Here is a 13,738-nt window from a genome sequence, read left to right as displayed (position 1 = left end):
TCTTGGCCATAGTGTACAGTGACTTTACCATTTCATACACACACAAATCACAGAATCAAGGTCCTTATAAATGAGATATTTATTAAACTACTGACTACATGACTAAACTACTAAATAGAAAATACATAAATGAATGAGGAATAAATGAGTGAGCACAATGAATAGGTTGCACAATAAACAATCTCTAAATATGATTGACATTAAGTCAAGTCAAATCAGTGACCGTATCTTTGGAGGTTTATCAACTGATTGAATGTATAAAACACCATTCGGCAGAGTTTGAGGAGCATCATGGAAGACTGTGAAGCAATTTAATATTAGTTTTAACTGTAATTTTGATTAAGGATCCTAGTTTAGGTCTAATGCTTATTAAATCTCTTGATTAATTTCTCAATTGGTAATTTAGCATCAGTTGTCTGACATCAACTCTTAACACTTGAAATAGTATTGTTCACCTGACGATGATCAGAGTGGCAGCAGCAGAAGTTCTTCCTGGCGTCCTCAGCATCTTGGGTCCCACGTTGCAGACTGCAGGCTTTGAGTCTGTGTCTCCTCATCTCTCTCAGCAGCAGCTGGAGCATCTCTTCATGTCCTTTTGCTGAGGGGGGTCATAATGGCAGCTTTGCCACATTCAAAGTCTCTTCCGTTCAAAGTCTTTATCTCTAACGTCATCTTCATTCTAAAGCTTTAACTCAATAGTCGCAAGATTTGGCTCTCTTAGGATTCAGGATTCAGGAGTCGCAGCAGGCGGCGTTTTCTGACCCAGCATTCCGCAGGGCAGCATCAAGGTGAGAACCAGAGGCGAAGAGCACAAGCAGCAATAAGGGATCCTGGCTGGCAGGACTCAAAGTTCTAATTGTTTCCGAAATCAGAAGTTTTCTTTACGGGTTGGTTGGATGTCCCTTCCAACATGCTCGGTGTGGCTAGAACTCTGCAGCGAGCCTTGGGCGGCCAGACGGCAGGCTTTACCCCCCTCTCTCCGGCCTTCAGCCATTAGGCCAGAGAGAGGGAGAATCACATCAGGACATCAGTCCTGGGGTCTCAGCAGAAGAGCCACAGCAGAAGACCAGTCTTATCCCTTCTCCTTGGGTATTATCCTTTGTGATAGGGGTGTTTTGTATTGGTGGGAGCTGCTGACCACTCCCCATCATAAACCATCTGTTGATTCTTTCAGTTAAACTTCCTCAACAAACTTAATATTAATTCACTTCACCTTTTTAACTCTACCATATTTGAAAGTTTTGCTCTCTCTCTTTGAAATAAGACCAAATACTTAATATCACTCACCGAATAAAACTTGATCAATTGAAATAAAAGTATAGACAACCACATAGATGACGACCTTAGTTGTTATGACAAATATGTATACCTGTACACATACATTTTATATATATGCATCTGTACACCCTTTTGTACACCAAATTAGTGAAGTAACTTGAGTAGTCTTATCAATGCTCCCTCTACCACAGGAATGTGTCTGTGTCCTGTGGCGTGCAGAGGTGCTCAGAGAGATCTTGCAGGCAGATAAATTCACACAGCATACAAAACACAGGAAAGGCAACCATCGTCAATTAGTGTCCTTATCAACCAATTCTTGTTGATTCCCTTTGTTTTGTCTGAGGGTTGTTCAGTCCATAAGAAAGTGTTTATTTGTTAATCCCTTTTTAGGGGGTCCATGGCTCCCACCCAGACTAGAGAGGTAGAAGGGTTATTGCTGTTTAACCCCTTTATCTTCTGGAAGGTCATTTCCTGAGGTGTCTGGGGACCTGGGATATCACTGGGAAGCATCACTTTTGTCATCTTTATGACTTTGAGTGCAAAGCCCATGAGAAGGTGTCAGGACGTCTGCTCAAACATCCTCCCTTGGCTTACGCACTAATGTGCCCATGCATTCCTATCAGGGACTTTAGGAAACATGTTACAGAAATATAAGTCTAACACGATAATGTAAAATAATTGAGGTAATAGAATACGTATTAATTAAGGGTTCGGCCTATAGGTTTAGGAATTGTCTGTTTCTTGAACAACTGAAATTCAGAGAGTCACAGAACTGTAGTATCTGTAGGCAAAGGGGGGATGAGAGGGAGAGTGGGCAGATAACACTCATCCTCTCTCTACATTTAGAATCAACAATCAACATTAAGCATCAGTCCAGTAACTTCAGTTGGTTATTACACATAACATATTAGTAAATGTACATTTTAATCATAAAGGTCTTTATTTTCACAGTTTTTGGATATCTCCATCTCGTTGCTCGAGTGAGTCTTTTGATGTTAGCCAGAAATCAAGGAAAGTCGTCCTCCTACGAGAGCCATAACTTAGATGGCTTCACTTCAAAGATTCCGTTTTTGATAAGGAGTTAATGATTTTAAGTCTTCATCATCGGATCATCCGCTACAATGTATCCTACTTAACTAAGGGTGGAATTTTCCAGAAAGCGTCTTCCTCTTCTTAGACTGAAAGGGTGTTTTTTTCCACGGGGCAGCGTGTAGGTTGTGCCAACATTAAAACAGTTCTGGCATGTTGTAGAGCTGGATTCCTTGGACTAGAACACGGCCCTATCTGTTTTTCTAATCTATATAGCGTGTGTGAAACCATCACCAGGGTTAGTTGGTTGTAGTAAATGTTCCCTCTGACCTGGAAGAGAAGAAGTTCTAAAGCAATCCCCATGAAAGTGATGGGACATAAAATGTGTCATTCTGTGCACAAATTTCAAAATTCAGCCAAGGCCAATATAAGGCTTCAGCATTTTGAGGTAAACACATTGTGGGTTTATTCAGTGTAATATTCCCTTCATGTGTTTCCACATACAGTGTTTCCTTGTTGAGCTGTGGCAGAGGGAATTTTATACTAACTGATTCAAATGAATGATCACATTATCTTCAGATGAACTTTGGAAGTAATTCCTACACAGAATGAGGACTTTTGCTCTGACCCAATACTGTGGCCGTCACAATTTGGTCACAAAGTCGCTCAGATCCTAACGATTGCCCATTTTTTCTGCTTCCAAGACATCAACTTCAACAACTGACTGTTCACTTGCTGCGTAATATATCAGACAGTTTTTACAGTGTTTCTCACAGGACCTTGTCTAGCTTTTTGGGGGCCTTATGCAAGATAGCGTTTGGGGGCCCCTATTTTATGAAGCTACTCTACGTCAATTAATGCAATGGATAGCATTTTCCTCAAAAATGTTTATTTCAAATTCTGAAAACAAAGTTTTTAAACATGAAACATAACTCAACATCGTGATGGGATATATAACCACAAATTTACATCACAGTATGTTTTTTTTCCTTTTTGCAGTATCAGTATTATATCTCGGTATTACAAAATGAAAAGGGGTACTCTAAACAAAACATGATTGTAGCTCTTTTTGCTCTATTGTCAATGTCAGGGAACACATCTTAGCAGAGAAAAAATGTTTTTTTTAAAGAAACTTATGGGTTCAATGGTGCACAATAGGTATGAAGATGAGGTAAAGGCCTGCGTCATGTGTTTTGGGAGGAGTAGCCTGCACTATCTGGAGCTGTGAGTGAACAGAGCAACCTGGGTCTGAGCAATAAAGAATATTTGGGGAAATAATCTAAGACTTTCCCTATTTATTGCAATATAACAAATTATACCAGATAAATACACTGTTTTCATGTACATATAAACAATTAACAATATACTTTTAAAGCTGCAGTAGGTAACATTATTAAAACTAACTTTTTGGTCAAACTGTGACTTTAAACATGCTGTAGTACATGAGAGAGATAATGTGTGAAAAAAATCATGTTCCTCTGGCTCCTCCGACTGCTCTTAATGGCATTTGAAAGAATCCAACGCTCCCGAACCACATCAACCAATCAGAGCCGAACAGTCTCTCAGGCTGCTGTCAATCACACGTTGCACAGCACCACTCCTCAGCGCATGCTCACACGATCAAGCTCACTTCAGTGTGAATGAAAAATGAACTGCACATCCCTCCATTGCCATCTACAGCTTACACTACAGGACCGTTACACCGAAGAAGACAAAAGAGGAAAAGGCAAGCTAAAAAGAAAGAGTTGGACCAAGGCTTAAACAAAACAAACGTAAACACTGGAGCTGCATTTCTGAGGTGGGGAGAGCTACAGGACCTGAACGGATTATAAAGTGAAATAGAATTAGCTGTAGACCACCGTTAAGAGCAAAAACACTGATTTCCGCTGGTTTGATGTGTATCTGCTTCGATAGTGTTGGTGGTGTAATACAACGGCTGCGGATGTTGTCGTTTCACGTTTTTACCGGTATGTTTGACATATTGTTTCTCTGGCTTCTTCAGTTGCTGTGGTTACTAGCCTGCACGTGCATGACAGCCTCCTCTGCTGGGAGTGCTTTGGAGGCAGGAGTCGAGTCCGAGTCACCAAAGAAGAATACGAGTCGAGTCCCCATTAGCTGAGTCCGAGTCCAAGTCTGAGTCCTCAAGGTTTAATTATGATAAAACTAAGCTGAGCTTTAAGTCTCTATCATCTGTGACCCTCATGTTTATATTTGTACTCGGGTCTTAGAGGGTGTGATATTGTTAAACATGGAGCCAAAAGATCAATAAATTATTATAAATGATGTTGAGAAGTGCAACTTTACATGGGATTTCTTGCGTTGTATCGATGTAGGAATGTCTTCTTCAACTATTTACTTTAAAAGAGAAGCTGTTTTCAGCGATGGTAAATGTTTCCACGTGTGCAGTAATGTCACTGCAGCAAATACGGTGGGACATTTAAGCAGCAAAGCTTAGAACTGTTTTTAAGTTCTTTAAATTGACAGGACAGAGTAACTCTCCAGAGAGAACTGAATAAATTAATTGAAACTTTGAAGACAGCTCTGATGGTGCACAGGATTTATAAGTTTTACTCCAAACTATCTCACTGTATGAACGTCGACTGCAGGTGTCTAATAAACTCTAAAATGCACGTTGATCACTACTGATCACCCACTTTTAACCAAAATGCTTATTTGTTAAGAGCCCGTTAGCCCAATCCACAGTAATCAGACTGCAATATGCGCATCACCGCGACACACCCAATGCTGCATACGCGTATCTACAAATGTACAGTTTGACAGTAACGTAGTGGTACATTAAACTTTGGTTTAAGTAAGCGGATATTCTTTTTGTGCATTTGCACTCAAATAATATTCCGGTAGCTTTCTGACATTTGCTGCAAAATCTTTGAAAGCAAAACGTATGGCGCCTCTTTAGGCACAGCCCACTGGCAGGAACTGTTGCTGAACAAGACGCCGAGTGAGCGCACATGCAGGTGAACACATGCCAGCTGTCTCTCGAAACGGAATAAATTATTATTAAAACAGTCCTTATAAATAAATAAGTCTGAGTCCTCCTCTCCATCTTCCGAGTCAAAACCTCGCCAATGCAATGAGTTCAAGTCCGAGTCATCAGTGCTTAAGTCCAAGTGGATTCACAAGTCCCAAAAATCAGGACTCGTCGTGGACTTGATTACTTCAACACTTCCTCCCACCCACGGATACAACCTGACAACACAACAACCAATAACCCACAACTATAGAGCCAGTGGAACAGTGAAGCCATAGTGCCAGATATCATCTAGGTACTCGCTCGAGGCATATGACTAGCAAGCGTCCCAACGCAGTCAGAACAATTACTTGGGGTTAAATACTTTTACCAGGACAACAGCTTACGAATAGAATAGAAAAATAACAGTAAATGTTTAAGATAACAGTCTCTCATAGCATGCAAGGAGGTGTGGAGGCAGGTACCTCCAGAATGCTAAATATTCTCTTAAAGCTAGCCGAGAACAACCGCTAGCAGTTGCTTCATTTACAAAAGAGAGGAAGTGAAATCGCCACCTTAACGTGGTGGAGGGGGTTGCATGTCCCTGTAAACCTGGGAGCGGTTTTGTCCAGGGCACTAGCCCCTGGTAGGGTCTCCCAAGGCAAATTGGTGGAGGGGAGGGACCAGACTAAGAGTGGTTCAAAAAACCCCTATGAAGGGGCAAACACGTATTACAGCTACCTCACCCAGATCAGGGAGACCGGGGCTACCCCCTGCAGCCAGACCTGGGGGGATGCTCGATGGCTTGATTTCTCTTGCATCTAAGGGGAGGTTGGGGACATGGAATCCGAATGGACCTTGTTCAAAGCCTCCATTGTGGAAGTGGCAACAAGGAGTTGTTGCCAGAAAGCTTAGAGCCTGTTGGTGGACACCGGCAGTGAGGGAAGCCGTCAGGCTGAAAGAGGTTGTGGAAGCGTAAAAACATGGGTGTGGAAGGAGTTCGGGGAGGCTCTGGACAAGAACTTTCGGTTGGCCTCAAGGAAATTAGGACAAACCGACTCAGAAGATGGGATTGGCTCAAGCTATTTTTAGCAGGGTTGTAGAACTGCTGACCCGGACTAAGGTCTATTCCCCTTTTTTCATAGTCAGGAATGACTTAAAGACTACACTTCTATTAGGTGGAAGCTGGTGGTGAGGCCTGAAAAGGCAAACACATGCACATTCACTCAGAGTAGTTGGTGATGAAAGGGGGCTTCAGTCAAGTATATTTGGATAATACAATGCCTGTGTATCGTCTCTGGTAAAGTCCAGATGTACATTCAAACAAACAAAAGGAGCCGAGCTCGGATCAGAGAAGCATTAATGGTGCACCCCTTGAATTCAGTAAATATTATTGTCATATTCTACAAAGAAAGGTAGAATCTGTAGGCAGAGACGTGGATTTCCGGGATGGCAAGTGTTCTGGTTCCCGTTTGTAGTATGCTTGTAGTCCGAGTAATTTTGACCAATTGGAAAGTAAAGCGCTGTAATGGCATCTGCATGCTAACAATACGTTGTAAATCTAAAATTCAACTTGAGATAAATTCCCTGACAAAATCTGTTGAGTGTTCAGATTTCCCGACTTCCTCGAATGCATCAGAAATGATCGATCCATCCTCCGTTCAACAAAGTAGCATTTTAAAAGTAGTTTTCTCCTCTTGAGGACAGACCTGACAAAGCTTCATTTTGACATTTTACAAATCCGCATCATGATGTTGAAATTTCGGCAAAGGTAAGACTCGGTAATTACAAGGAAATCACAATCTCTTTTTCTGTAAACAATGCAGCACGTGGAAAAGAAAGTCTTGACTGGAAGCCGTTTATGCTAACAGCTGGCTACACGCCCGGCACATTCACCATTGTCCCCAAAGGCTATATCGTTGTCAGACTATAGCCGATGGGATCCGAGATTGAGTAAACATTGACCATCGTATCTGACAGTGCCGGTTTAAAAGATTATGGGATTGGGAGGATCTCGTGATCTAATGCCATTCAGAGCAAGATTCTATTCACTTTTAAAACCATTACTATTTGCATACGACGGCAAACTGGTGATTTAAAGAGTCCCTGAGTCAGAAATCTGAATAAAGAGGCACTAGAGGCTTTATTTGCTCAAATCCTGGAAGGACTTAACACTCTTCCCTGCTTTGCTGACTTTCCTAGAAGTCGCAGCTTGTTTGCTTCAGTGCCTTATTCAGGTATCTGTGACACCTGTGGATGCACAGCGTTTATCTATCTATCTATACATATACATATATATATATACATATATATATACGTATATTAGGGATGGAACGGTTTATGAAAACCGTCCGAACCGTTCGGTTCGACTGTCTCGGTTCGGTTTGCGTGTGTCGCGTTCGGTTCATAGGCATGCGCAACTTCTTTTTCTCATTTACTAACAAGGCGAAGCGTGTACACTCCAGAGCAGCAGGTGGCGGTACTGAGCTGGATGCCAACTGCCAGTAAACAAGAAGAAGAAGCGAAGCAGTGTAGCAGAGTATCTTTGGGTCAGTTGTGGAGACGTTTGTGGGCATGGCAAGTGGAAAAGAGTCGGAGCTAGAAGATGCGCCAGCAGCACTGTATAGGTCTGCTGTATGGGACCACTTTGCATTTAGAGTGACCTATGATGACGGCGGTAAGAAAGTTGTTGACAAAAGTGCGACAGTGTGCAAGCATTGTGCAACACGTGTTGTTTATGCTAACAGTAACACGACTAACATGTCAGCTCATCTGCGAAGACATTATCCCAGTGAGACAATTGGTAGCGCAAGGAGGAAAGGGAGAGAGTCGACAGGACAACTTCTACTCCCCGCAGCTTTTGAACAGCCTTACAGTGATGAGTCAGACAGGGCAAAATGCATAACGAAAGGAGTGGGGTATTTCATAGCCAAAGATATGCAGCCTTTTGCCGTGGTGGAGGGTGCGGGATTTCGTTGTATGATTAAAACACTCGAGCCACGATATAAAATCCCCTCCCGCAAACACTTCAGCAACGCGGTAATGCGGCTAAATTGGCTCGACGTTACCTCGCAGTCCCAGGTACATCTGTACCAAGTGAGAGAGTTTTCTCTACAGCAGGGGACATTGTCACTGCAAGTAGATCTCGTCTTTTGGCAGAGAATGTGGACAAACTGATCTTCTTAAAGAAGAACATGATAATAGAATGAGCAGAGCTGTGTTGTTTATAAGCAGTGCAGTATGTGTTAGTTTGGTTTATGTTACATTTTATATTGATGACCTGATAATCTGGATTATTTATTTTGTTATTTTAGATAACACAGTGACACTTTCAGTTTGGTAAGAAATCCAGCCTTGTTTCATTGATTGTATTTCAAATACTGCACTTTAATTTCAAGTGGAAAAAAACTTGAGTTTTCCATTAAGAACTGATAAACAGGGACCTAAGTCTAATGTTGATAGAGCCTATCTAATGTGGTTGTAAAAGTAGTAAAGTTAAATTCTTTTGTATGCACTAATTAAAGGATCAGAGCTTTTTCATTTTTACTTTTATATTTTATAAGATATATTTTTTGTAAGAACCACAATTGATATATGTAGGTTATATATTTCATTCAGTTCAGTATTCGTGCCCAGTATGCACAAAAGATTCCACTGCATTTTAGTGACAGTGAATAACTATTTGTTCTTAGCATTTGTTAAAGATAACTTTATTTGCCAAATAAATGAAAAGCATGTTGGAACTAGCAATGTCTCCTCTCTTGCAGTGCCAGAATCTTACCTACTTTTAACCTAAGACTGTCACAATGATGTATCAAATGTCAGACTGCCTCATAAAATTTCAGTTTTAACCTGACTATACAAGACATAATTGATTTTCCTAATGATCAACGTATACCGAATCGAACCGAAAACCGTGAACACAAAACCATGATAGGAACCAAACCATGGATTTTGTGAACCGTTCCACCCCTAACGTATATATATATATATATTGTGATGTCATGAGAGGCAGCGTCATAGAGGGGAGATACATTCCCTACAGACTACAACCCATCATGGCGTCTGTTAAAAGACTACAAAGCCCAGGGAAAGCAGGGCTGTGAGAACAATGGTTGCTGCCCAGCTGAAGCTGATGAACTGATTACCCTGGTGAAGGGAGAGTGGAAGACTGAGATGAAGAAGAAGGGACATGGGGTTTTTTCAGTTTAACAAATTGTTTAACCAGTTTAACCAGAATATAACTTTGAGTTAAATCCCTGTTTTTGATTTTTGTATGCCAGCTTTAAGTTTACCTGTATGAAAAGGTTTGATACAGGATCTTTATGTTGGAAAGCAACGCGTCGCTGTCTTCATTTCCTGCACCCACACCTCCAAAGCTACAGGAGAAAAGCTCCCGTCCTCTCAAGCCATCACAATATATATATATAGGTAGATATAGATATTAAGGCTGTCACTCGATTTAAATATTTAATCGCGATTAATCACATGGTTGTCCATAGTTAACTTGTGATTAATCGCACATTTTTTATGTGGGAATGGACAATTATGATTTCTTTATGCAAATATGTTTTTTATGATTCTAACATTTCAAAACAAATACTGTCCAGAATTGTACAGAATAACCTCAAAGGTACTTCATGCTCAAAAACATGGCAAACTGAAGCCCAACAAGCAACAACAGACAGCATATTGACCTGAATGTAACTTTCCTAAGTAATACTAACACAATGTATATCCAACTTTACAATTATAAAGGTTAACTAAACATCCTGATGGACCACATGCATCACAACAACATTGTACATTGGTCTGTTAAATTTTCCATCACTCATAGATCATTCCCTGAAACCTTCACACTTAAAGCAAATAATGTCACACAATGTAATTGTGTCTAACCTCATATGGGGGAAAATAAAGGCTCACCAAAACATCCCCCTCTCCTAAGTGGGATCAAAACAGGGTCATACAAAAATGAAATTAAAACAAACAAAGTGCACATGTAACTGTGGGGAGAGTAATTCAGAACTACAACTATATGCTATATAGTGCAGATAGGCTACAGCTTATACTTCAATTTCTCTGGATAAAACAGTTAGGCTAAACTTTTATCTCTTTGCTTGTCTATTTTACTCAGCAGAGGCTGAGCAAGGCAGTCTCCTTCCTTCTCATTTTTTTTCCTAACAAAATGAACATGGAAACACCACCAAGGCAAAACATGACAAATGAAAAGAAATAAAACATACAGTACATGGGCTGTCCCCATTACTTCTGTTTCTTCGCACTGAGCCAGTTACTCAAACAGACAAGCCTGTTGCTTGGTCATCCTCAGAGACCTCCATCTCTTGCAATAGATGACACAATGCTGGCAGCACCACTGAACAGGAAACAAACTTCTCTCCTCCCAGAAGTACCTGCAATAATAGAGAAGCACTTCAGTTAGGAACTTGTTTCTCTCTCCCTCTCTGTCACATACACACACACACACACACACACACACACACACACACACACACACACACACACACACACACACATACACACACACACACACACTCTCTCTCTCTAAATTTCTCTCTCTCTCTCACACACATACCACTTCTGACACGGACTCACTTTGATTAAGAAACAAACATACTATAAAAGATAGAATCAATAAATTACCTTCAGTGTTCCAGCTCTGTCTCCAACTTTAGTTTAGCTCAGCTGTTGTTGGCATGGTCACCTTGGTTGCATGTAGGGCCAGTGCATCTCTCAGGGGTTCTTGATTTCTCAGAACATGCTGTTACATGCGCTGCCCCTGCTGGCTATTGGTGTTAATGTCTGTACTCACCCTGCTAATTCTTTCAGGTGTTGGTGATCCACCTGATTTGGAGGAGAGACCATAAAAGGGAGGGGCAGAAAACACTACGCTCTCTTCCTCTCTTCTGATGGCCTCACAGCAGCAGCAGGAGTAGCTGGAGCTACTCCTTTGTTAATTTGAGTTTTGCTTTGTGCATTCCTTACTTATTTTCTGATGGGACCGGTAGTCTAGTTTTCAGTTTTGTTTCTTTACTAGGGTTTACTTTTGGTTAGGTTTAGGGAAGACGGAAAGACACCAGATCCTACGGCCCTTTGTGGGCTGGTCTGAGTGTCTTCCTGCTTTTGTTTGGTTTGGCCGGCCCATCAGTATTTGTTTAGGTTTGATTTTGAAATGGGTTGTTTTGTGGGTTCTTGTGATTTAATAAATAAATTCTTGTTGTTTTCGCAGCTACTCTGATTCTTTATTATGTTTGGCCTCTTTGATTTGGAGCCTTTGGTGAGGTAGTAACACACGCTTTACCATCTCCAAACACATAAAGTGCTCGGCCCAGGTGTCGGCGAAGTGCCTCTCCTCCTTCTTCATAACAGTCAAAGCATGCGACCGAAGTTCCCACTGTGGGTGAAAATAATGTGCAGTGACCCCGAGGTAACTGTGATTACTGAGAGAAGTCCAGTAGTCTAAGTTGTGTAGTTGTGTATCTTTGTTACAGCGGTGGCTCTCAAAGGCAATTCATACGTGCAGTCGTTGGATGCGACGCAAATTATTTCAAGCAGACCCTTGTCCTCCACAATTCTAATCGTCCTGCAAGCTGTAGCCACCCATTTTGCTATCACTGTTGAAAGTTTGTCGCATGTAGAGTTGTCCAGGCGTCTCCGCTGCAATCTATCCAGCATGGTCTGCCTTTGGCGAAGGGGGAAGGGGGCGTTCTGATTTCTGATTTCCCAAACTACGGGGCGACCGAGTGTCACAATAACAGAACGTGCGTGCATTAATCAAGCGTTAAAAAAATTAGTGGCGTTAAGAGGAATTTGCGTTAACGCAAACAATTTTGTTTGGTACAGCCCTAATTATGGATTGCTCATCAGTATGGCTATTTTAATTTACAGGAGTCTGACAAGTCTGTTATGTTATCTGTTGTTATCTGTTATGTTATACATTATGTTATACTCAACAGTGCATCTAACGTGGGTGGGATGTGTGAAGTTTACACCGAGGCGGCATGTTATGTGTGGGTTTTAGGGAAATACTGCAGGGCTATTGCTGTGATCATAGGAACGCATGTTTTTTGTTCTTACGGTTTGAGACCCGGCCCATTAACACTGGCTGGCTGTAAGGAAGATAGCCCTAGCCCACAGTGGCACCAGAGTGGGAGGGCGGATAATGTTATACAGTTTAAATATCCGCCTCTCAAAGCTCTATAAACCCTACAATTGTCTTGTCCCCCAAATACTGTTCACCTGTGTCTTACATTTAGTATCGCTATCTTTTAGATAATGAATACAATTTGACAAAGCTGTACTTAGGAGGCTAGTACAGTGTGTTATAGATAGATCTTTGAATAGGAAATATTTCACAATCTTTTAATTATTATGGTTTTCTTTTACTCGTTATGTAATATATTCATATTTAGTCTACCATCTAAATATATATACACATAAAATGTCTACATGTTCATCATGTAGACATTTTAACAGAGAGAAAGGGTTATTATGATACACATATTCATCCTCAAGCTGTCCCATAAATAAATTGGCATAATTGGTTATAGAAACAGGTAGATTCTGTGGTGTCCTAGAGGTGAACAGACTCTGTTCAGTGTGTGATTTTTGAGGAATTGAAAATAAGACCCATTTTAAGTTCTATTGCAGTGGTTCCCAATCTGGGGTCCGGGGCGCCAAAGATTGCTGGGGGTGTGCAAGGCTTTGTCTGCACTGAGATGGTCAAGATTAGATTTGCACATGTTAAATAAAATCATTCAAAAGTAGTTACTTGATAATCAGAAGTCTGTTCAACTATTACATTTTTTTTTTGGTCCACATCAAATATAATGTGCTACTTTGTAGGCCACACCTGCGAACTATGCGCTGATTGGTGTTAATTCTAGCCAATAAAGATTTGGAATGAATCACTGTGGCTCACTGGCAGAGTCGGTCGGAAGGTCGGAGGTTCGATCCCCAGCTCCCACAGGCTACATGCTGAAGTGTCCTTGGGCAAGACACTGAACACCAAATTTCTCCCGGTGGCATAGCCAACAGGTATGAATGTGATGACTGATTGACAGTTGGGCACTTTACATAGCAGCCATCAGTGTGTGAATGTGTGAATGTGATATGTAATGTAAGAGCAGCTTTGAGTGGTCGCAAAGATTATAAAAGCGCTATTGTTACGATCCTCGGGGTTCGGTGTGTTTGTTTTGTTGTGTTTGTTCTTTGTCTGTGAGTCAGGACCGCGGCAGACGTCACCAGTGCCGTCAGAGGGAATCCCCGCAGGGAAACGCCTTGGGACCACCCACCGTCAGCAGATCACAGTGTTTCCTCGGCTCCGCCCTCTTCTGTGTCATCGTTCTGGCGACCAATCATCTGCCGCCTCAGCGTCCAGCCCAGCCTTAAGAGCTGCTTCGCACGGTCGTGGAGGCTCCTTTTGTCTTTTGGATGGCCTAG

The sequence above is a fragment of the Semicossyphus pulcher genome, unplaced genomic scaffold, assembly GCF_022749685.1.
Source record: "Semicossyphus pulcher isolate SPU_LCO1_2020_fin unplaced genomic scaffold, fSemPul1.0.p SCAF_14, whole genome shotgun sequence".
NCBI lineage: Eukaryota > Metazoa > Chordata > Actinopteri > Labriformes > Labridae > Semicossyphus > Semicossyphus pulcher.
The sequence above is the reverse complement of the archived record's forward strand: the minus strand, read 5'-3'. Positions refer to the sequence as shown.